The 22,963-nt window shown below is 36.2% G+C and overlaps 1 long non-coding RNA gene across 1 annotated transcript in view; it reads left to right on the forward strand.

Moving 5' to 3' along the window:
* The window catches only part of LOC311443437, a 139,722-nt gene extending 117,953 nt beyond the window's left edge, over positions 1-21,769 (forward strand). Inside the window, exons 8-17 of the long non-coding RNA XR_014697272.1 lie at positions 1,244-1,405; positions 6,728-6,877; positions 7,803-7,883; positions 9,127-9,228; positions 13,043-13,107; positions 14,910-15,022; positions 17,510-17,712; positions 18,562-18,695; positions 20,780-21,027; positions 21,638-21,769. This is a non-coding gene — a long non-coding RNA (uncharacterized lncRNA). The remainder of the gene's footprint in view (positions 1-1,243; positions 1,406-6,727; positions 6,878-7,802; positions 7,884-9,126; positions 9,229-13,042; positions 13,108-14,909; positions 15,023-17,509; positions 17,713-18,561; positions 18,696-20,779; positions 21,028-21,637) is intronic.
* Positions 21,770-22,963: the final 1,194 nt, after the last annotated feature.

The following is a 22,963-nucleotide window of genomic DNA, read 5'->3' on the forward strand; positions in this document are numbered from 1 at the left end:
CACACAGCAGGATTGTAGTAATTAGTCAGGGCCAAGGTAAAACCAGGTAGTCAGGCCCCATGTCAGATCCCCGATCAACAAGTTACATGACCATCCACAAACAAACCTGAAAACAAGCAACCCAACAACAGAGCTCAAGCTCTACAAATTAATGCCCAAGACTGAGTTTATATGGACTCCTGGGCCTGTGGGCTTGAGCTCTCAGGTTGGGCTAATTAAGGTCATTAAGTGCACTCCTGATTGATTCTCAGCAATAGTTAAAACACCAAAGAACAAACACAGAATAATTCAATTTATTCATTGATTAATACTTGTTTATCCTCAATTGCTGTTTTATGTAATGGTTTAAGCTGGGTAAGTGAATTTCCATACTTGTAGGCTAAGTGTAAAAATAGGCTTACTTTTCACCTTTGCTGCTTTAGCCCAAACCACTGCTTTTTCTTTTAACTTCTCCCCTTTTCCACATGCTCACCATCATTGTTGGTTGAGGATAAGTACAGTAGTGTCTCTGATCCCTGGCTATAGGCTCCAACTGTGGTGTTGAAACATGCCTGAGTTATCATTTTTTTGTAAAGTGGGCCACAAAAAAAAAGGGGGGGGGGAGGTGACACACCAATTAGATTTGTCTGAATCAGAAGATAAAAGATTAGCACCTTAAGTAGCAACTTCCCATATTTTGATTAACATTATAGTTTACTCAGTTCTTCAAAGAGATCTGTTAAAGGAATAGTAATTAATAAAGAATTTAATGACAGGAAAACCTAAAGATTTATCTCATTTCTATAGTACCTTAACTGCTTCAAACAGTTAATTATCTCTCTCTAAAATATGTGGTTTAAACACTAACTCAGGATGTGTAATTAAGGCTTACATGATACCAAATAATCCATTACAACCATAATATTTTTTCCTCTAAGGAAGAAGGCTTTTAATTTGTATAAAAAGAGGCTCAGGAAATGGAAAAATTCCATCTTTACAGCTCTAAGAATTAGAACTCAGGACAATCCATTCTATCAAAAAGAAAATAGGGGGATGTCATACTAAAAAAAGGCAGTGAAAGTAAAGAAATACCTCTCAATTTATAACTGGCCTATGGAAACCAGGACTGCAGGTGGTCATAGGAACAACTGGTGTGGCAGGAGTTTTAAGATGCTTTAATTTTATGACCAGTTTTAAAAGATGATTTCCTGATGACTCTGGACAAAGAGTTCTGTTTCGTATTTAATGTAGGATGTTTCTGCAGAAATTTCATCATGCCTCAAAAGCAAGACAAAAGTAAGAAGAGATGCTGCCTTGATGACCTGAGTGCAGGCAAAAGTCGTCCATACAACTGACAGAAGCTGTGCAATTTGTGATACTAGTCTGCGCTATTATTACTCCCAGTTTAAAGATATGAAAATAGAAGGTAAGTGGAGGTACCTAAGGTTACAGAAGTAGCAGGGTAAGAGTTAGAAAAGTGTAATAATATATTACTATGTGTTAAGTATAGGTCAAGGAAAAGTATCAACAGCACAGGTAAGCAAAATATTTCAAAACTTTTACTGTTAATAGACTGCTGGCTTTTTATGGAGTTGGTATGTCAAGAAGGTAGACTGTTTAAGCTAACATGAAATTAAACTTAATAAGGTTCTGCATGCAGCTTCCTGGATCAAGAATAAGGGAAAAATAATAATGGTGAAAGTTACATTAAAGTGATACATTAAAAATTAAAATTTTCTCAGGGTATGGTTAGGATGAACAAAGAGTTAAGTATATAAAGTATATATTAAGTCTATAAAAAATTGCCCTTACAGACAAAGTTTCCCACATCTAAAACTAATTAATGCAAAAAATTTTAACTTTTGATTACAAAAGTCTCTAATAAAGTTTTAACAATAGCAAGGAATACATAGTCACAAAACAATCTCAAACAACAACTAAAAAGAACTCTTCAGAGTGAATGGCTACTCTTTAGACATTTGATTTCATTATGTCTCAGAGCATAGGGTGGAATCCTAGGTTATTACTTCTTGCACTTACAGAGAAGATTATACATAAATAGATGTTTATGTCCATCATGAACAATCCCTCCTTTTAGAAATGAACCCAGAGGCTAAATGAAGATGTCTTAGAAGCCTGTGGAACAAAAGGGATTGTTTTTGTTCTTTTCTCCAAATACTGTAGACTCAGACATGTAACAAATTAGAAAAGCACTTTAAAGCCTAATGATTTTCAGTAATAATACAAGCTTTTTAAAAAAAAAATTAAGAATATATCAATGACCTTTTTTGTATCATCCCTGACTGTTACTTTCTGAGATCATCTTTTCTGTTGTGCTGTAAGGTGATGTGTTGTTTTAATATCAAACCTCTGAAATTCTATTTCAAATTAGGTATGTGTTTTCTGTTTAGGCCTAATAACCTCTGTAGTACAGGTTGGATTTTTTTTGTAGATTAATTTAATTTGGGGCAATTTACACTTCAGAAAAGCCAGAGAACAAGAAGGCTGCATCTCTTTATACATCTGTCTATAATGGATTTCCTTCTCAGCTTAGATTACAAGGTATTTATCTTAGGTATTACCTTAGTCTCAGGTATTTATCACAGACAGCTTTCTTCAGGATTGTAAGCATTGTCTCCAAGTTGATTTTCCTAGTATGAATCACTCCATTTAGAAAAAAAAAAAATATGGTGGGAAGCTAATTTAGCTGACGTATTATTCATGCCTTCACAGCTCTCCATTTTTCACCCTGTTGCTCAGTATGTTGAACTGGGTGGATACTGCAGATGACACACAGCCCTCAGCTTTGAGTTTTATGTAACACACCTATCTCATCGCCTCTGGCTCTTATTTCTTTTATAACCTGCACTATTCACATATTCACTAGAATACAGGGAAGATGATAAATATTTAGCAAAGTTTTAATGAGTTAATGAATTGTCATTTTACCCTTTGCTCACAAGGAACACAATAAGTAGCACAAAGAACCAGTAAGTAGCAATCAATAATATAACAATCAATAAGTTTGTGTTTGGATGTACACATCTGTATGTGTACACATACATGGCTCTATATACAGAGGGTGCATATGCAGAGCCATGTTTTTTCACTGGATAAATATATTCTTCTTAGAAAAGTTGTAAGCGTATAAAATACATATGGAGCCTACCAATATATATATGTTACAAGAACAAGGAAAATCCCTAATTGTGCAACAAGTTTGTTCCTGCATAATGTTGCATGCACTATTTACTCTTACTGGCTTTCATATGAGCATTCCAAAGCTTAAAACTAAGTATGTGTTCAATGTTTAGGTTTTCAGAGGAACCAGAACATAAAAATGTTTTTAAACAGAAAACTAATTCCAGGTTTTGTTTTCTTTTGTTTTTGTTGTTTTGGAAGAATATTCCTAGGATGTATTTACTTTGCCTGATGTTTTTTTCTGATATCTACTACAGTTCCATTACCTGCAGTCTATTGCTATGTGTATGTGTGTTTGAAATGAGATCTTTTGTCATGGACCAGTTTTGACTACCATACCAGTAGGAATATGTTGACAGTCAAAAGCAATGTAGAAGATAGCTCCTTTTCCTAGAAAATATTCAATTTTTGAGATGAGGAATTGGCAATTTTAACAAAAGATTAAAATAAATGAAATATTCATGTATTTACAAAGTGAAGTTAAAAAAAATCCATTTATTATCTAAAGATACTTAAAAGTTGTAAAGTTTGTATTGGCTAACAAACTATCATAAAGTCAGCTTTTGTGTAGTAATAGCACGTAATAAACTAAAGAAAGAACAGGTTGCAGACAGTTTCTGTAGAACATGTGATGTGCTGTGTGTTCACACCCTAGCTCACCCTGTAGTGGCTTGTTTGTACATCTACCTACAGGCAGTAGAAGCCTTGTTTCACCTTTTGCTCAAACTTAATTTAGTAGGTGCAAGCAGCCAGGATAGTAGAAAGAAATAATTAAGAATTAAATTAGGCTAAATTTAGTCTGAATACTATACAAAGCCTTCCTGACTTATACATACCAAGTATATAGAGAACTATCAAAAAAGCAGGGAATTACCTTATACATAATGAAAATTTCTGTAAGTAATAAAAAAAAATAATAAAAAAAAAAGGTGAACATCACTGAGAAACAAAAATTTTAAAACTGAGATTCTGATTGATTTGCATAACGTAAGTCTTTAAGGCTAAAAATGAAACCCAACAGGCATAATGAGATTTGCAATAAAAACCACAAGTACGCAAATCTATTGCTGTCTTCCTCTTCAAAGCATGTCGTACTTTGGGTACTATCATAAAACAGCAGTGCTGTGGAGCCAGATAGGAAAAGAGAGGTTGGAAATTGAAGACATTACAAATGTTACTTTCCTCAAACTTTTGGGGGATGAATTGGTTAACATGGGTACCAAAGGCATGAGAATCTGAAGCTACCTGTTTGAAAAGTGTGCAAGATTCCTCACAGTCGCTCTTCTCTCTACCTAAGTGCTGGCAGTGGCACCGTTCTCATCATCTAACTTAGGGTATTTAACTGAGGTGGTTATGTCATGAAACTGTGGCTTCAGGAGATGCTTTGGGTTAAATTAAAAGTTTAATACTGACAAAAAGGCCTTCTTTGTTCCCTCCCTGTATTTTCATAACTCTGTCTGCTCTTCTGTGTGATCCCACTACTTACCCTGTGCCACCCCGGAACTCATTTAACTGCAGAATAGCAGAATAAAACAGGAGAAACTGTTTTACCCAAAAGTGTATGTTTTTACAATGTTACTGAGTTTAGTTGCCTGACCTTGAGAACAATCAGATAAGCTCCAGAAGCAATGCAGAAAAATGTGGGAGAAAAGTAAAAGAAGCTGGAAAGAGGTAAAGGAACTGAATGCCCTCCCTCTGAGAGCTGTCAGTGTGGCTCAGCCACTTGTCAACCTCTGGACTCCCTGTTTGCCTTGTAGAAAGAAGTAAGTACCTTCTGAAGCAGCGTAGAGAAGGATTGTATTCCACTATCAACTATTTATTAAAAAAAAAAGGGGGGGGATAAGCATTCCAAATTATCTTCTTAAATGAGAGGTTCAATTTTATGTGATATAAATACCCCACCTTCATCTTCCCTGTTCCAAATTCAACCTCCAAAAGCAAGCTGGAAAATACTCTCTGGACCCCAATGACTTTTTTTTTTTTCCATTGTTAATCTTTTCTACTTGACTTTTCTACTTTCATCTTTCTGGTGATATTTTCTCCTCTCAATACTCCTTGTCTACATTTCCAGATATGGGGCTTTTCCTTTCCTTTCCTTTCCTTTCCTTTCCTTTCCTTTCCTTTCCTTTCCTTTCCTTTCCTTTCCTTTCCTTTCCTTTCCTTTCCTTTCCTTTCCTTTCCTTTCCTTTCCTTTCCTTTCCTTTCCTTTCCTTTCCTTTCCTTTCCTTTCCTTTCCTTTCCTTTCCTTTCCTTTCCTTTCCTTTCCTTTCCTTTCCTTTCCTTTCCTTTCCTTTCCTTTCCTTTCCTTTCCTTTCCTTTCCTTTCCTTTCCTTTCCTTTCCTCATATTGAACTCATTCACTGTGTACTCATTTTAATGTTTTCTTTCACAATGTGAGTTTGTTTATAGTTCTTCCTACTCCATCATTTGTATCTTTTGTTCTCATTATTACTCCACTTCTGGCTATGTAATTGCTTAGTGTTTGCATTCTTCTGCAGTTGCTCTGGCTACATCCATTTGAATTTTCTGCTGTTAATACTGTTTACTATTTCATAGCATAGTTGTCTTTACATTTGTTTATGTTCTGTATAATGTTTAATTTGTATTATTCTTTCAATGATTTTTTTTTTCTCTTTCAGTCTTACTTTTCCATAAAAATGCAGTAAGTTGTAACAGAGCAAGACATCACTAGCAAATAGGAAAAAAACCTTAGGAAAAGTAAGAGATAACACTTCCTAATACACCAAATTTGTTCTCTTATTTGTTTAACCTCTGTCAAAAAGGATGAGTCAGGGATTTTACGTTTTCCTGATGTTACCAGTCTAGTCATATATCTGATTCAAAAGCTACTTCCATCAACCTAAGGATTTTAATTTCTCCAGCTCTGTAGCATCTTACAGATCAGACTTCTCAGCTCTTTTCCATAAACAGGAGACCCCCTCCAACAAACAGCGGCATGTCCTGAAGCCATAGATCAGGTAGCACAGGTATTCCAGTTCAGATGTTGTGGGAAAGTGATGGAACTGTAGTCTGGAGGATTTCAGGGTAGGACTGTGCTGAGAAGCATCTCTCTTCCAGTGCTAGAAGGGAAGGGAAGCAGGAGCACAGCACAGCAAATACATGGTGGCCTGGCTTTAGGAGAAAATGTGTTTGGTAGCAATTGTGTAAATTTCATTTTCATTGCATGAAACTTAATAGTTCTGAAAGTTACTTATAGATTTTTGTATTCCTGTGTTTCCTATCAGATAAGTACTCTTTTTGATTTTACTGACAGAGAACCTAGTGGATCACATACCCTCTTTAGGATTTCTTAGAACCATAATAGGAACTTGGAAATAGAGTCAAGACTTATTGATTCTATAACAGCTGCTTTTCCTTTTAGATTATCTTTCTTACATACATCATGCTACTCTGCTGGTACTCTCGTTATACTTGTTATTTGTATCCACATGTTCTCTTTATATCTCTCTCCTGTCAGTTATAACTTTTTTTTTTTACCTTGATTCTCCTGCATACATTCTCATTTCCTCTCTCCTTTGTTTCTGTAGCTGCATCTTTGAGTCATTCAAGTCCATTCTACCAACTGTTTTACACTACCTTCATCATGTTGGTGCTAAAAGAAGGATGCTCACGATATAAAATATTGGAAGAGGGATAAAAAGGATCAGCTTGAACTGTTGAGTCAGTGCCGCAATAATGTAAGTACTGTTAAGCCTGTCTCTTATAAAGCTATACCATAAATTTTCCTTCTGTCAGAACTTGAATGTGTAAATGAAAGCAGATCCACACAGTATTTGAAAACAGAGGCTACACTATGACACAGAGCTGATTAATTCTGCTCAGTATTTTGTATGTCTATTTTCTTGCCTCTTGTCCTCATAAATGCATGACATCATGCACAGATGGAAAAGACTTTCTAACTACAAAATGAATTGGCTTTGTGACTGACTGTGAATCACCCTTTAACACTGTGTGAGCTACTGCTGTAATAATGAAGTTTTAATCTCTCTCCATATTGCTGAGTAGACCATAACAAAACTGCTTTTGGAAAAGTTCTTTTGTTTTTGTTGTTTTATGGAAGCTTTCATATCTATTGACTTTTTAAATGTATACCCTTTATATCCCTGACATAGTAAGACCAGAATTCCAGAGGATCTCATAATGAGCTATGTATTCACATAACAAAGCATAAAGAGTTAGCTTTTTTTTGTGCCAGTGTTTTCTAGGCCTGCGTACATAGGTAATGCTTCCGTTGTTAATCATTGCCAAATAGTATTAAATAAATTGTTTTGATCTGTTGACATTTAGAAGAGTTTTAATGCATTAACATGCTACACTCTGCAGATCTACAGATTCCCCTGAATCTATAGTAAAAACAGCATGCATTTACAAGATAAGGAGCAGCACTTTTCCAGTGCATGTGTATATGTGTACACACACAAAATATGTCAGAAGTTAGGAATAAACTGAATTTCTGCTTTCAGGGATTCAGGGACTGGTAATTGATTTATCTATTTTTTTAATTCTTGAATAGTGTAATAGAGAACTAGATTAGTTTATTGTGGTGAAGCTTAGTTGATCTGATCCAGTTTAGTCTATTGCATTCCTTTTCCTGTTTTACAGATAACTGAATTTTTCCCTTGGGATATGGGGCAAGGATTGAAGTAAGAGAGCTGGCTTTGGTCCCTCAACTCCTTCTCCAAAGTAAGGCAATATAAAAGTAAAATTTATTATATCTCAGTAACAGCTTTAAAGAAAGAAACGTTTTGCTTCTAAATTTAATTAAATTTAATTAAAAATCAGTATGGATCTTGAAAAAAAAATGCTACCATGCATATAAATGTAAATTAAGCAACTTTGCTCTTGACACACTGATATTACTCAATACAACCACAGTACCAAACAGAAGACATATAGCAATAGTCAACTTTCTGATGCTATTAATACAGTACACAGAGGTTTCATTTAGTATATTTTAATAGCTGTAGCAAAGCGACTTAATGGAAAAATATGAAAGAAGACAGAATAACAAGATTAGTTATTTGCGTACCTAGTAGACTTCCTGAAGCTGGAAGTAAACAATGTTTACAGTATCAAAATTCCTTGTCTGCAATCTTCCTATCCACTGTTAATTGGCAGTTTACTGTAAACATCAAAGTAAAAACATGTCTTCAAGGTGAGTTTTAAGTTGAATGCTAATTAATTTGGGCAGGGTTTTCTACGTTTAAGGGATAATGTCAAAGACAGTTTTGATGTAAATAAACAAGGAGCAAAAAGTGGCATCTGGCTGGAAATATTGGGATAACAGATGAAAACCATTGTGAAGGATCAACCTGATTGAGGCCTGTAAATACGATGATGAGTTGGGGACAAAAAAAAAAAAAAAAGGCTGATTTTAACAGCATTTTGGTAAGACGCAATGTAAAACATAACCTGTATGACTAATGCATATACTATTTTGCACAAGTTCTAATTAGTTTTAGTAGCACTCTGTTTATTTCCAAAGCAAGAGCTGATTGTGCACAGTCAGTCCACAGAAATGTTTCGGAAATCAGGAATTTGGAGCACGGAGGCACTTTTTTTCTCTTAGTGGCAAAGGCACTTTTACAGCACTTGCTCACTTTGCACCTGTATCCTCATGAATGCTCCTTGGTGTTGAGAGTACTACTGTCTGTGGGACTATATTTGAGAAAGGGATCAGTGTTAAAAATAACCCTGTCTCTCATGGTTATTAATTTTCTCTCAGATCAGTTCCTTGATTCATTTCATCATGCAGCCCCATAAGCGTACAAACCATTGTACCAAACCCTAGAAGAGGGGCAGGGAACTCTTTAAACAGACTTAGCTACAGAAAACACAAGATGTCAAGGCAGTCCCTTCCTTCAAGCACTTGAAAAGTAAGTTTTCATTTTCACTTTTTTTTTTTTTTTTTTTTTTTTTTTTTCAGAATACAAATGTACCTTATTGTTTCTATGGAAGCCACTAGAGAACCTCTAGAGTGGTCAGTTGTAAATGTAACTGGAGAATTTACATCAAGATCATCAGTCCGGTAATTATACTAAAAGAAGCAGAAAGGGACACTACTTGCCTGATTTTCCTACAGATACATGCTGTTTGTTTTCTTGGTGTAATTGCAAATAGACAGTACACATTCTCAGGTATAGTTCTGCAGGTTATTTCTTTTCTTTGACCACCAGAATTATAGCTAGGTCATTCACAAATTTAAGTAATGCTTAAGTGTCATCACAAATAACATGTCACTGGTTTAAAAGGCAGGAGGCCTAAGAACAAATCACTGCTAGTGCAAAAGTGTATGTAATTGTAAAATAGGAAGTAGATTGCAATCTGTTTTGTGTCTCTATGATTTTTCATAGATTTTGCTTATCCCTAAGTGCTCTCATTGAAAAACATATCTCTGTTTGAACCATCCCCCTGATTTTCAGCACCAGCAGAGAAATAGAGCTCCAGTGATGTGGAAGTTAAATCTAGCCTAGACTATTATAGATTGTTTCATTTCCTCTGTAGACAGTTTCAGCCTACAAGGCTGTAATTTTACGCCTTTTAAAATAACTGTATTATTTAGGTGTCCAGGATAGGATGGAAAATATGTATTATAAAACTAAATTACATTGTATTCTTTTGATAGTGATGGCTATGTGTACACGCTCACAAAGCTTTGCAGTATCTGGGAGGCAGGATTACTATGTTAAAGTACGAAAAACACTAATGGATGTAGGCACAGTATGAATTACCTTACCCCACTGCTGTACCCAGTCATCTTTACTGGGGAAAAAAATGGAGAAGAATGGAAACAGATATACTCTTTTACTGGGGATAAATCCCAAAAATACTTATTTAAAAAAAAAAAAAGACACAAGCTTATTTGTTTGGTATGCCAGGTCACACAGTTCTGTTGCATAAACTCTTGCATTGCCCGAACTAGAAAGATTCAACACCTTGGTAACACAGCTTTGTTGAAAAAGCAATGAAACAGTTTTCTTCCATGGTTACATTTGCACAATTTTATATGAGTCCAGGTATTTAAGACTTCGGTTTCACAGACCTGGTATAGCAGACTTTTTTAGCACTTCCTGCCTTGCTAGAGTATCCCATCCTTACCAGCCTGGGATATCAGGAAATTTGAAGCACACAGCAATAATGACAAAAGAAATATTCTTTAATGTACCACAAATAATGCCTTCAAATGGTTTAATGATTCTGGATTTATGAGAAATTATCTCAGAGCATTATGAAGTGATCTAAAAATAATGAAGTTTGTGTCACCCAAAAATAATTTTGCGTTTTGGATGAGGGAGAGTTAACAGCCTGAGGCTGCACTGGGATTGCACCAGAGCTCACAGAAGTTTTCTTGGGTGTTCCTAGTATCTTTTATAGAAGTGTAAAACCTTGCACATTTTGTTTCCCAGTATTAAAGTATCTCTTTAGCCAACTGTTTTGATCTCTTGAAAACACATGCCTCTCAATGTAATGAGAAACCTTCATCTTCTTGTAAGTGGGTTCACAGGTTTTCCATTGAATGTGACCAAACATACCAAACATACTTGCATGCTGACAGGTGGGGTAGCTATTCTCCCCTTGGGGCAGGGTTGGTAGATCTTCAGTTGTAGGTAAAAACATGTCTGTTGCGCTGAGTAATTGCTGCTGGGAAGAGCTTGCTTCAATAGTCTTTTTTAGCCAGGCTGACAGTGAAGCTGGCTCTTCCCTTTGTATTTGTTTTTGATGAAAATTGAAAGAATCAACTGGAAAAAAAAATAAAAATTAAGGATCCTAAACAGACTGAGCAGAGTGTTTAGAACTTTGAGAGTTTAAAGTTTCAGGTCACCAGAGAAATTATTAAGTAGGTACCTTAAATGCCTTAAGTAGGTACCTTTTTCACTGTCATGATCACTAGTTTTTACATGTGAACTAGTGCATTTGGGCATAAAATGAAAAGAAAATAACTTAGTTCTGTTTTTAGTTTTGCGTCAGGAGGTGGATTAATGAGTTGGTCCAAGCTTAGGCTGGCTCCTGACATCTCTAGACTTGTGTACCTGCTACTGTCTGTCCTTGGACATCCTTGAATAGGATGTCTGAACTCAGATTCACAAGCAGGGACACTTCACTTTGAATAACTGCAGTGGTTCACACCCCTACTGTCCCACTTGCTGCTCTTTGGGGATGCTGCAGTTGTTCATGCTGCAGTTGCTGGGTGTTTTGTTTGTTGTTGTTTTTGGAATATTTTTCCATTTACAGCCTGCAGTGTTGACATCAAAATCTGTGATATTTATCTTCAGAGTGTTGGATTCTGAACTGCAGCATTACAGATACTGCCCCACAAGCTCTCTACTTTCATAACTGTTTTTTTTTTTTTCGTAAGCAAATAATGACATTTTATATATTGCAAAGTAACTAGTAAGTAAACAAATCAGTTGAATTTGTCCACTAAAGGACAAGATCCTTATTCTTTTAGCGATATGTGGGGATCAACACATCCTCAAGCAGTGCAGAAGAAAATGTAAAGGCTGTCCTTGAACCTGAAGCCCTGCTGTCCATGACTCTTGCTTTTTTTGCTCTTCGGTGGAAAAACTTAGTGTGAAAAATTGAGTCATATTAATGTATATCTGTCTATCTGTCACACAATAATCAAGTGTCGTGGTTTTGTGAGTTTCAGAACCCAAAATTTCTTTGTAAACATGAAGTCCTTATATTAGATTACCAACTTAATATAACAAAAAGATTACCAGGTTTACATAAGGAAACATAAACAATGGCAACAACTAAAAGGTCATTATAATTAATTTTGTGATTATAAACAATGGCAACAATTAAAAGGTAAATTTATAATTATATTTTTATTTGATTCATATATATTAATACATTTTATGTGTTGAATGTATTTTGTAAATGATTAACTGTGTTTTATAAAGTGTGTGACTTTTATACAAGGCATTAATTGAAATCCCTGTCTTTCTGAAGTGATTATTTATCTAGCTACAGTTGAAGCCTTTCTTTGTAGTTAAAGTAACATAGATATATTTGGCACCTTGACTGTAAACATGTTTGAAGCTTTCCCTCCACTCCAGTCATTGATGAAGGTCCAGTTCACTTTATTAAGTAATTCTTTTCATGCACCAAAATTTGTTATTTTGAAGTACAAACTTTTATTTCAATTATTGATTTCTAATAATGATTTTTCATTGCCAGAAGAAATTCTCTGTTGAATTGGAGAAGGCTAAAGAAAGTCTTTCAAGTCTTTTCAATATTCCAGGCAAGATGTCTCTTTCAGAGCATTTCTGTGGTCTCTTGCTCTCTTAAGCTATGTGATGACAAAGGTAAAAAGGCAGACATTGTTAAATGCATCAGCTCCTTCAGACCCCAAGTTAGCTCTCACAGTGAGGCCAGCAAAATTCTTATATTGTCTCTGTATGTCAAATATGTCACGAACCACCAATTGCTGTGTTTACTAGAGTGGTGTTGAAAGTTCACAAATTGTAGACATTTTTTTTGCAGTTGTGAATGTCATCTCCTAGTGTTGTGACAATCTTCTCCTAGAAGACTGTCATTAAAATGTGAGGTATCTTGGAAATCTTGCACCTATTTAGCATGTGAAATTTGTAGCATCTTTTAAGAACAGCTACATAAAGTACAAGATAAATCACTGTAAGAAACATCCCCGAATATAGTGCACTTGGGACAAATCAGGCATCCTGTGATTATTGCTTCTCTTTCTTCACTTTGATTGTATGCAGTTCCTTTAAGTCACTACCCCAATGTAAATATTTCAGGGTCAAATCAACTTGTGTGGCACAGAGCTGAATAATATTGTCTTATTTTTCTACTGTATTTTTCATCCGTGTTCATAGACCAGCATGTAACTACATCATCCTGGAAAGAGCATCCTGGAAAGCTCTGTGCAAGGTATGAGCAGGTATGTGCTGCAGCTACAGCACACGAAGATACAGCCTTTGGTAACTGCTGTGGCGAACCGCTAGAGGCTGCTAAATAAACGCAGCCCACAGCCTCAGACCTTAAGGAAGACAGATGAGATCATGGGTACAACTGAGGAAAAAAATATTACTAGAGCAGTTGCCTGAAAGACAATGCATTCTTCCCATTGGGACAGTAAGGGGTTACAGGAATAGAAGAAGAAAAAAAAAAAAAAAAAGTGGAGATTTCCTTTTCTGATTTCTGGGTTATTTTATTTGCTAGCTATGAGCTTTAAAAGCTGAAGACAAGATCTTGCTGACTAATGCTATTTCTATTACTCATAGGCTACTCTGCTTAATTAAATTTGGGAAAAAAAAAAAAAAGCCTGAATCCCTGACCTTAAAAATATATATATATATATATATATATATATCAGAAAAACATCTAAAACAATGTAGACATGAGTTCTGTTAACCAGAATGGATCAGATAATAGGAGTAAGTTGCATGTACCAGAATCTAGAGACAGATACAATGGAAGAACAAAGAAAGTATCAGAGGCAAATGTGGGCTCTAAAATGGCCTCCCAAAACGGTGGTAATCTGAATATCCCGAAATACACATCAGCAAATTTAGTACCATGGAGTCAAAAGAACGGTGAAGTCAGAAGCTTACTAGTAGCACAGTGCTGATTCATCTGGGGTGTTAAATGTTGCATCAGTTAAGCAACAATTGAGAAAGAAGCTGTTTCCTGGAGATTAACGGGTGATGGGGAAGGCTTAATGGCCTGAGGCCGCTTTTGTTATTAAAAGGTGGGATGGGGAAGAAAAATCCTGGCTGCATGGTATTTATTCATGAGCAAAGCTTGCTACCAAATAGGGACAGGATGTTCCTAAAATGACTATAGCAGTCGTCAGATTGGAGCCCCTTCTCAAAAACCTGAATTTCTTTATAGCAGACTAAAATTACGCTTAGAGCAACTGTTTAAAGGGTTTGTCTATGCACACTGCTATAAATAAATCTGTTTGGAAGTACCTAAGGAGGACAAACAGAATGCATGTGCTTGTGCATCTGATATGTTGAAAAGATCTGTCTCCATACCATCAAGCTTTTGTGATATTCTGGGAAACAAACACTGACAATCTTGTCCAAGATCAGTTTCTTTCTCATATTTTGATTTTTATAGAAAGTTTAAGGACAGTGCTGTTCTGTTCTACTTCTCCAGCTGTTACATGTGTGTGTTCTCACTCTAAAAAGATTTGAAAATGTAAGATTCAAAAAGTAATGTAAAGACTACACAGAGGCTAAATTGGTTGCTATGGATATTTAAAATAATACAGCTAGGTAGCTATGAATGCATGACTCATTAATGGAGAGTTGGCTTCTTACTGCTTAATCTCACTTTATTGCTTTGCCTCCTTCCCTACATGCATCTATAAAGTAACTTTTACGTCTTTAGACCAGTATGGAGGCATAGTCTGTAGGAGGCACTGATTAGGATGTGTGCCATAATATTCTAGTTAGGAAATCTTAAGGAAGTCTGTTCTTTATGTCACCTCTCATACTAACATATTTGTTTGAAGGACCCTATAGGGGCACAATTCCATGATCATTCTTCTGGGCAGCAGTACTTGCAAAAGCAGCAGCATTTCTAAACCCAGCCTGCCCCCCAAAAAAGAAAAAGGATGTGAAACTGCAACTTAATTTAACTAAAAGATAGTTTGGGAGTCGAAGTCTTAATAAAACAGTTTTATACTCGTGGTTACAAAGACAAAATCATCCTTTTTTTTTTTTTTTAAAACAGGTAATGAAAGGGATGTTGCATCACTGTAGAACAAAGTCAAGTTGGTGACCAAAAGGTGTTTTACTGGTGATTTAACAAGTTGCACTGGCTGAGCTTGAGTCTGACCACAGCAGGTATACAGAAATGGGATATGTGAAGCTGGGAAAGAAAAGAATGGGGAAACAAGAAGGACTTCCCACTTTTGCTGGTGGTAATTTCAAAAATTGCTTAGAAAAGTTTTGCTTGAAAAGGTACATGTCAAACTAAAACTTTCTGATCAGAGTTTAAGTTCAGAATTCAATTCAAGCTTGCAGATGGTTATGTGAGCCTGTTCAAACCATTAAAGTTTCAGATTTAGGTATGATATCTATCTTAAAGTTTCTCTTGCTAATATCATGCAATGAAACAATACATACAAAATGCAAATGCCCTCAGTCAAGTATGCAGTAATCTTACCATGTACACTAAGATGAAAAGTCACAGAGCAGCGTATCAGTTTAAGGAACTGCTAAGGTCATATTAAACTGTAGCCCAGTATTCTCTTTGCAACGCTGCTGACACTTTTAAATATGCTATCACCTATAACCTGTTTGTGTCCTGTCATCTGGAGTACTTCTGAACAGCAGAAAAGATCATGTGAATGCTCCCCAGCACTGTACAGGAAAAATCATCTCAAATGTCTTAAAACACTTTTGTTGGCTGTTGAAAGTAAAGCAGATGACTTTGAAGGAAATTAGATGGGATGTACCTGTCCTGGTCTGACAACCCCATAGGACTGTACTTTCTTCTTTGGAAGCTCAGATAAGCAAATGGGATTTATTGGTTTTGGCTGACAAAACTGTTCAAAGTAATCTATAGCAGGTCAGGAAACCTATGCCTTACTCTAAGGCTGAATAGATCTTCGAAATGCTTTTGGCAGGCCAAATATTAGTACATACTTCTGTATTAACTAGTAACAATTTGTGCTATGAAAAAGTGATTGGCTGTAGGTCCCACGAGAACTGGATTAAGTTGTGAATTGTGTTCACCTTCTGGATCATAGCTTGACTACCCTGATCTACATTAGTAGAACACATTCAAGCAGAGGATGCCACGTTACTCAGCTGTGAGGGTTAATCCACTGATGATGAAAGTTAAACTGAGCAAACAAATGGACATTTGCCATTTACCATATGTGATGCAGTGTTTCTATTAACAAACACTGCTACTACTGATTGTTCCTATGGACTATAAATTCTTTCCAGAACTACAACTCAAGATAAAAGACTTTTTTTTCTAAGAAGTTTAAATTCTCCTTTTTGCCTCCTTCCTCCTTGAGACAAGCTATTCAGCAGTGCTACTGCAGCAGAAGTACATTTGTCCTCTTGGCTTGGGTGTTTTGTGCATGCACTGCCTAAGAACACTTTCAAAGGTGACCTAATTCTGGGTGGGCTATAAACAAAAACACTTGTTTAAAACAGGAAAGAGAATATCCATGGCCTCTTCAAGGTTTGTGTCTATCACCCTTATATTATGAAAGTCTCATATCTGATTCCCACGTCATTTTATATGTATATAAACATACCTATTTTGTATTTAAAATTGGATATGTCTATTATCCTGTGGTTTTCTTTGTAGTGCATATGAAGTGTGAGACTTATTACTGTTTGAACATGCCTCCTATATTTTTTTAGATACAGCTACATGTTTTGATACACTTCTTCAAGGTAAAAAAAAAAAAAAAAATCAAAGCCAGAGACCATATAAACCTGGGGGGAAAAGTCTGATCATTGGGAGGTATTCAATTGTCATCTTCCCAAGACATTAAGGAGAATTGTTAGAATTAAGATGAGGGAAGCATGAGAAACAGAAGGCTAAACTGTGCACACAACTGTTGAACAGTTTTCTTCCAAACAAAAACAAGAATGTTTTTATGTCAAGTGAGTCATTTAAGGTTGACTTTGCTAATCTGAAGGTGTCAGTAGAGTGGTCCAAAAACAGAAGTAGTCTAAGTGCAGCTTAATGTTACATGTTTATTTCATGCAAATTAATGCAAATTCATATTTAAATATGAAGCCATAGGAGAAAATCCATATTGAGGTTTTGGTTCAGATGATAGCACCTACTATTTGATTAGAAGGTGAGACAGTAACTGCAGAGCACTGGTGTAGGATACTATGCCACTACCATCTTTCAGTGAATTTCTCATGAGACATTATTTTTTTCATGAGGAAACAAATGCATTACCATACTGTGTTTACCTAAAGGCCTTCCCCATTAATTTCAGCTTTATAGGGCATAATTCTCTGCCTGCCTAAGCCAATGTGTGGTCTTGTAGAGGTTAAATGACAGTTATGTTCCATTAATATAATTCTGCTCTTCAGCAATAGGCAAAGGACAAAGTTTGGAATCTTCAAGATGATGATCATTATTATGAATAACCCTAAAATCTGCATTCATTGCATCTTCAGTGGCAGAATAAAGGCATCCAAATAGTGCATAGGAATAGGGAACAATGAGCAAGTGCAACAGTAACAATGCATTCTCTATTCAGATGGATCCAGAGTCCAGTAACTATAATATAGCTAATATATATAAAAATAGCAATAAAGCTTTTCATTTTTTGCTTTACATTTCAACAGGAAATCACCCTTTTACTGTTCAGGATTGTGAAATGAATTGTTGTAAGGCCTGCTGAAGTCTTTTATCTTTTAACTTCTACTGAGTTTACTCAGCAGGAAGCAATAGTGGGATTCCAACACAACAAGCTAGCTCTGTGCAGAATGCTGCCCTCACAACTGACATCTGTCACATCACCCAAACTTCTTGAGAAACTGAGTTAATGGTAAGAAAAAAAATATTTAGTAGGAATGTGAATTGTATCACACTTGGCATCTTTGAAGTCCATGGAAAATAATCAGTCATGATCCAACTTTGGACTAAAGCCTGCCATAGAGTTCCTTTACACTCTTAACTACAGCATATCTCTATCTGCTTCCAAAGGTCCTGTCAAGCAGATGCCTCTTGAATTGTGGCTAAAATAGAATTCTAGGTTCTTTCAAAGTAGCAACAGATATCCTAAGTTCCCAGATCTCACAGATGAAATTCTGCTAGTCACTCCTTTTGTTATAGCAAGGATACCAAAGTGAGGCATACTGACTATGACTGTGGTGGTGATCTAAGGTTGAGTTGAACACAACAGCTTTGTGTTGAGTACATAACAATAGCCCAATCTAAAAGGAAAACAATTATTAAGGGCTACATAAGGAGCAACTGTTGCAAAGGAATAACAACTTTGGAGTGATACTGCTTAAAGATGAAGGTATTGCTGGAAGGAAAGGAGGAAATGTACCCTAAAGAAGCATTTTTTGTGGAAGGAGTGTTTCTCTTCTAGGCAATCATTCTAAAGAAATAAATAAGTTTCTATGCACTGCTGGTAGAAAAGCCATGTTCAAATCAAATGTAAAAATATTAAGTACATAATGGCATTGTAGCAGGAGTGAATTTCACCCCGTTAAAACAGTTTTTATTTGAAGTGTCATTTCCCTTCACTGGAGGGGAGGGACAGGCAGTACTGGCTATATGTCTTAATGTATTAAATATGTATTCAATTTATACTTGTAATTATAGTTGTAGTACTCAGATGGGAAAGTTGTGCTCTGTACATTTAATCTTTGTGTTTCTTTATGCTTAGCTTATATTTAGCATTTGCAGATGCTTGAGAGGAAATACAGAGAAATATAAACAAAAGGAAGATTTTAGGAAGCCAAAAAGGCTAAAAAGAAACAGATCCCTCAGTTCTCCCTAAGACTCTAATGGAGCGCAAAGGTGAGGAATGTAAACAAATATATAACAAAGACTTCATGTTTATGTGCATGTAGATATACGTACATATTTGTATATAATACAGGATTGTGCATTTTGGTGAGCTTGTTATCTAAACGTTAACATTACATTGCTTGAAGTAATGTTTTTTGATCTAGGAAATAGGTTAGAAAACTGAACCGTTGCTATATTTTGTCTTTCTGAAATTCAGTGTTGAAGCTATTGAAGTGTTTGAAACAAAAATTAGTTAGCTTTGCATGTCTTTTTTTATCCTTTTAGCTCTATAGAAGATACACATGATTCTGATTTTTTTTCCCTGCATATATGAAACATGCTCTTAAAATTACTGTTTTTTGTCTCAATAAACTGCTCAGTATTTCATCTCCATACTACTTTTTCTTGATACATTCTAAAAGTTGTTTCACCTTAAATAAATGAGAGCCCCAACTGAGGCTTTGTAAGTTTGAGAACATTTCACTACATATCCTTTGCCTCAATATTTCTCATACATTGTGTAAACCACCACACCCAATGCTAAACGAAGGTCACTGTTTAAATGTGACAAGCTTGTAATCTAGCCTTGATTGCATTGTGGAAAGACAAGAAGACTGAAAAGCAAATCTGATATTCAATAACAGCACTTGGCAATGAATATTTGTTGCCCAAGAACGAGGAACCTGTGGGCCTGACTTGCAGAACTGTTGACTTTATTATCCCTTTTCCTGAAACACACTTAACTTTTTTGTTAGTGATCATATGATTTAACTGAGACTGTTTAATCTTGCCTGCTTAATCTGTGTGTTACCAGTCCCATAGAATTCTTCTAAGAAAGGGATGTTTTATATTCTACCTCTGAGAAAGAAAAAAAACAACTGAGTACAACAACAAAAAACTTCCTGCCTTACACAGCATATTGTCCATACAACAATGAAGAAGTTGCTCTATGACTGTGTGTATATAGTGGTTTTGTAAATCCCTTTTGAGCCTAGACTCGAGAAAGGCAACTAATCCCAGTAAAAGGGTATTGCTTCATATGCAGTCTTTGCAGAGTATATACCTCCACCCCCAATTGCCAAGGCTGTTTGCATACAGGGTTTTGGTTGTGCTGCTACAGATAAACTGCACAAATAAATGAAACTGGCTGATATTTTACACCTACTAGTCTCATTCCAGAATGTATATGCTCACAATCCCTTCCCTTGCCACTTCTCAGTAGTATATTGTGACTATATGTTGTAGAGTGCTGTTGCTTTGAGGCAGTGAAGATGCATCCCAAGATACATTGTATGCCTTTAGGCCTGCACAACATAATTATAACTGTTAAAGTATGAATCTTTCCCCATTACATTTGATCCTGTATCATGGTAACATATACTACAAGTTTCATCCTTAAGATAGCAAAGCAACTGTTTCCCAACTCTTAAGTTTCTGTAGCTGTCCACCTGTAAATATTCTAAGCTTTAAGAAATACTGAAGGAATCTTGCATTAAAATACTGTTGATTTTCTGTCAGTTCTTTTAGCTGTTGTGATTACGAAATACTTTCATGCCCATGAGCTGGAGGATGTTGATCAAGTTCCCACAGAACACAATTACTCACACCTATTCCACCTTACTGCTATGCTAGTAACTATCTTATTAATCATCATGCTATCCACCCAAGCATTAGAAGCTACTGTAATTTGTAGCGTGTCACAAGAACTCTAAGAAAGACAATGGTAACCTGACATCCCGGTCTTTGATATGGTGTTATTTTTTTCTTTACTGTCACACAAACTCTACTGCTAGCCCATTTGCAGTACAGAGTGGAAATAAATAAATATAAATATAATAATAATAATAATAAAGATGGTTTTATATCGTGAATCAGAAGGAAGGAGAAAGGAAGAATCAGTGAAACTACTGGAATGATTAATCAGTAAGCAGAGGTTTCTAATATGAATGTTTGTTGTGCTTTGATTGTTATCATACTGAAGAAGTGTTTAAAAATTGTTTCTATAAGTTTTCTGTGTAATAAACAATCCTGAGATTCTTATAAATACTAAGCATCAGTCAGAAGTGGCAAATATTTTGATATTTAAATTGCAGGTGAACCAGAAAAAGGAGGATGTAAGCGATCTAGCAATTACACCATGCTGCCTCAAAGGACAGAGAAGGAGGGTTGTTTACATATAATGAACCCTCATCCTGTCGGTTGGAACTGCCAGTCAGCCTGCCATTACTGTTAATACAGAATATACATCAGCCCAGAGGGATTTGAGAGGAACCCACCATTCATTTTCTTCTAGTCACAAAGCAGCCACCAACAGAAGAGCTGGATTCAAACTGATGAAAGGGTAGGAAACATATTATCAATGAGCATGGAATCCTTTTGAAAAATGCATCTCCTGGTAAACACTTCCCCAAAACCTTATGTGAACTATGTAACAAGAGCACACAGGCGACATGCAGTGGCTTAGCCAGCCAGCCAGCCAAGATCTTAAGATCTAGCTGTTTATGCTCTCTTGCTTCCAATTATCTCTTTGGTGTATAGGAGACTGCTCTTAAGGCTGCCCTGTGCAGGAAGTGCTAAGTATGTTCATAAAGGTGTGGCTTAGCTCCCTAGCAATTCCATGGTAACAGGGGCGTAGTAAACTAGCCTTAAGTAAAACAAACAGGCTTTGTGGAAATCAAAAGCTGAGAATGCAAGCTGTCTCTTTGATTAAAGCAGCTAATCTTTGATTGTAGGCGGTGGGCTCCACCTTGTTTCCCTGCACCCGGAAGGTTCACAGGGGTTGGATGCATCGAGTCTTGCACTTTCAATACTAATGCAAAGGAATGTTTTTTAAAGTCACTTTTGTAAGATAAGTTGTGAGGAAAAATAGGTTAAATTTATACAACTACAAAAATACGGTTAAATGAAGGGAAAAGCCCTATATTATTTACTAAAAATCTCATCCTGTACAGAATGGCTCATCTGACAGTGAGAGGTACAGAACAGAACCCTGCGTACTAAACAAGATCTACACCCTCTTTTATTGAGTCTTTTTGCCTTGCTCCCCAGGAGAAAAGATGTGTTTTTACCAGGAGCTGCCCAGCATAAGCTTAAATCTTACAGGTGAGGCATGTTGCTGACAAAAATTTGCTTTACGATGTTCCCTTCTACAGAAATCTACACAGCAAAAATACACTTTTGCCTACTGTAGATACATTCTCAGGCATGGATTCCTGCATAGATAGAAAGTAATTCAGAGATCTGAAGAGACAAGAAGATCTGATCTTCAGAGCCTTCCAATTTATGTCTGTGCAAAGTAGGTGTAAAATGCTACCCAACCTGTGACTCATCTGTAACAGTGATAGCCAGTCTGGCCACCTTTAGTGACAGCTGCAGGTGTTCAGTAGCAACTGGCCACAAAAACGCTTGATGTGCCTTAAGGCTATGGATTCATGATACTATAAGACATCGGTATCCTTGTTGTTTTCCTATTCCCATGAGTCACTGTTTTTGCCAGGATAACTATGTGTGGGACCAACCTCTGAACAAAATGAAGGAATGGATTGATCTTAAGGAATGCACTGCAAAATTGAGGTTTTGTGGCATTCTGTTTGGTTTTAACTGAATCAGATCCGACTTTCTAGATCAGGATCAATATTTCAAAGCTGATTCAGAGTGTAGCCTCACAAATAGTAGTGCTAAAGGGTTAGAGAGGACAACAAGCCAATGGCAGCCTGTGAATGAAGAGCTGAGACTGGATGAGTAAAGTGTGCCTGAAATTGGTATTTATGTTAAACATCTTTTATTATAAAACCCACAGCTTAAGAGTACAATTTGTCACATATTATGGCAGACCAACCAGCTCCTAACTATTCCCACTTCTTCAGTGAGGGCATGTTTGCTTATAGTGCATATTAGGATTTAATCTATCTGAAAAAATAGTGAAGGAGGAGGTCAGCCTCCTCTGCCTCCCTGTTCACACAAAGCAAAGCAATAGACCACAGAAAACAGCAGTTGAATGATGGTAAGTAAATGTTACTGCTTCACCCAGAGCATTATCAGCACATCGACTCTACTCACTGCGTAGCCACTCCCAGGTTGTGCCAGGCAAGTTTCTCTTGTGTGTGTTCTAGGGCTTTTTCCCTTTTCCTCACCGCAGTATAGTTCTGTGTAAAAAGGACAAAATCTTAATGTATGGTAACTATGTCACACTGATTGAAATAGTTACTCAAGAAAACTAAAGAACGACTGAACATAAGGTGATATTTCCTGTCAAACAAGGGTGTGTGCCACATTAA

The sequence above is a fragment of the Aythya ferina genome (assembly GCF_964211825.1).
Source record: "Aythya ferina genome assembly, chromosome: 12".
Taxonomy (NCBI): Eukaryota; Metazoa; Chordata; class Aves; order Anseriformes; family Anatidae; genus Aythya; species Aythya ferina.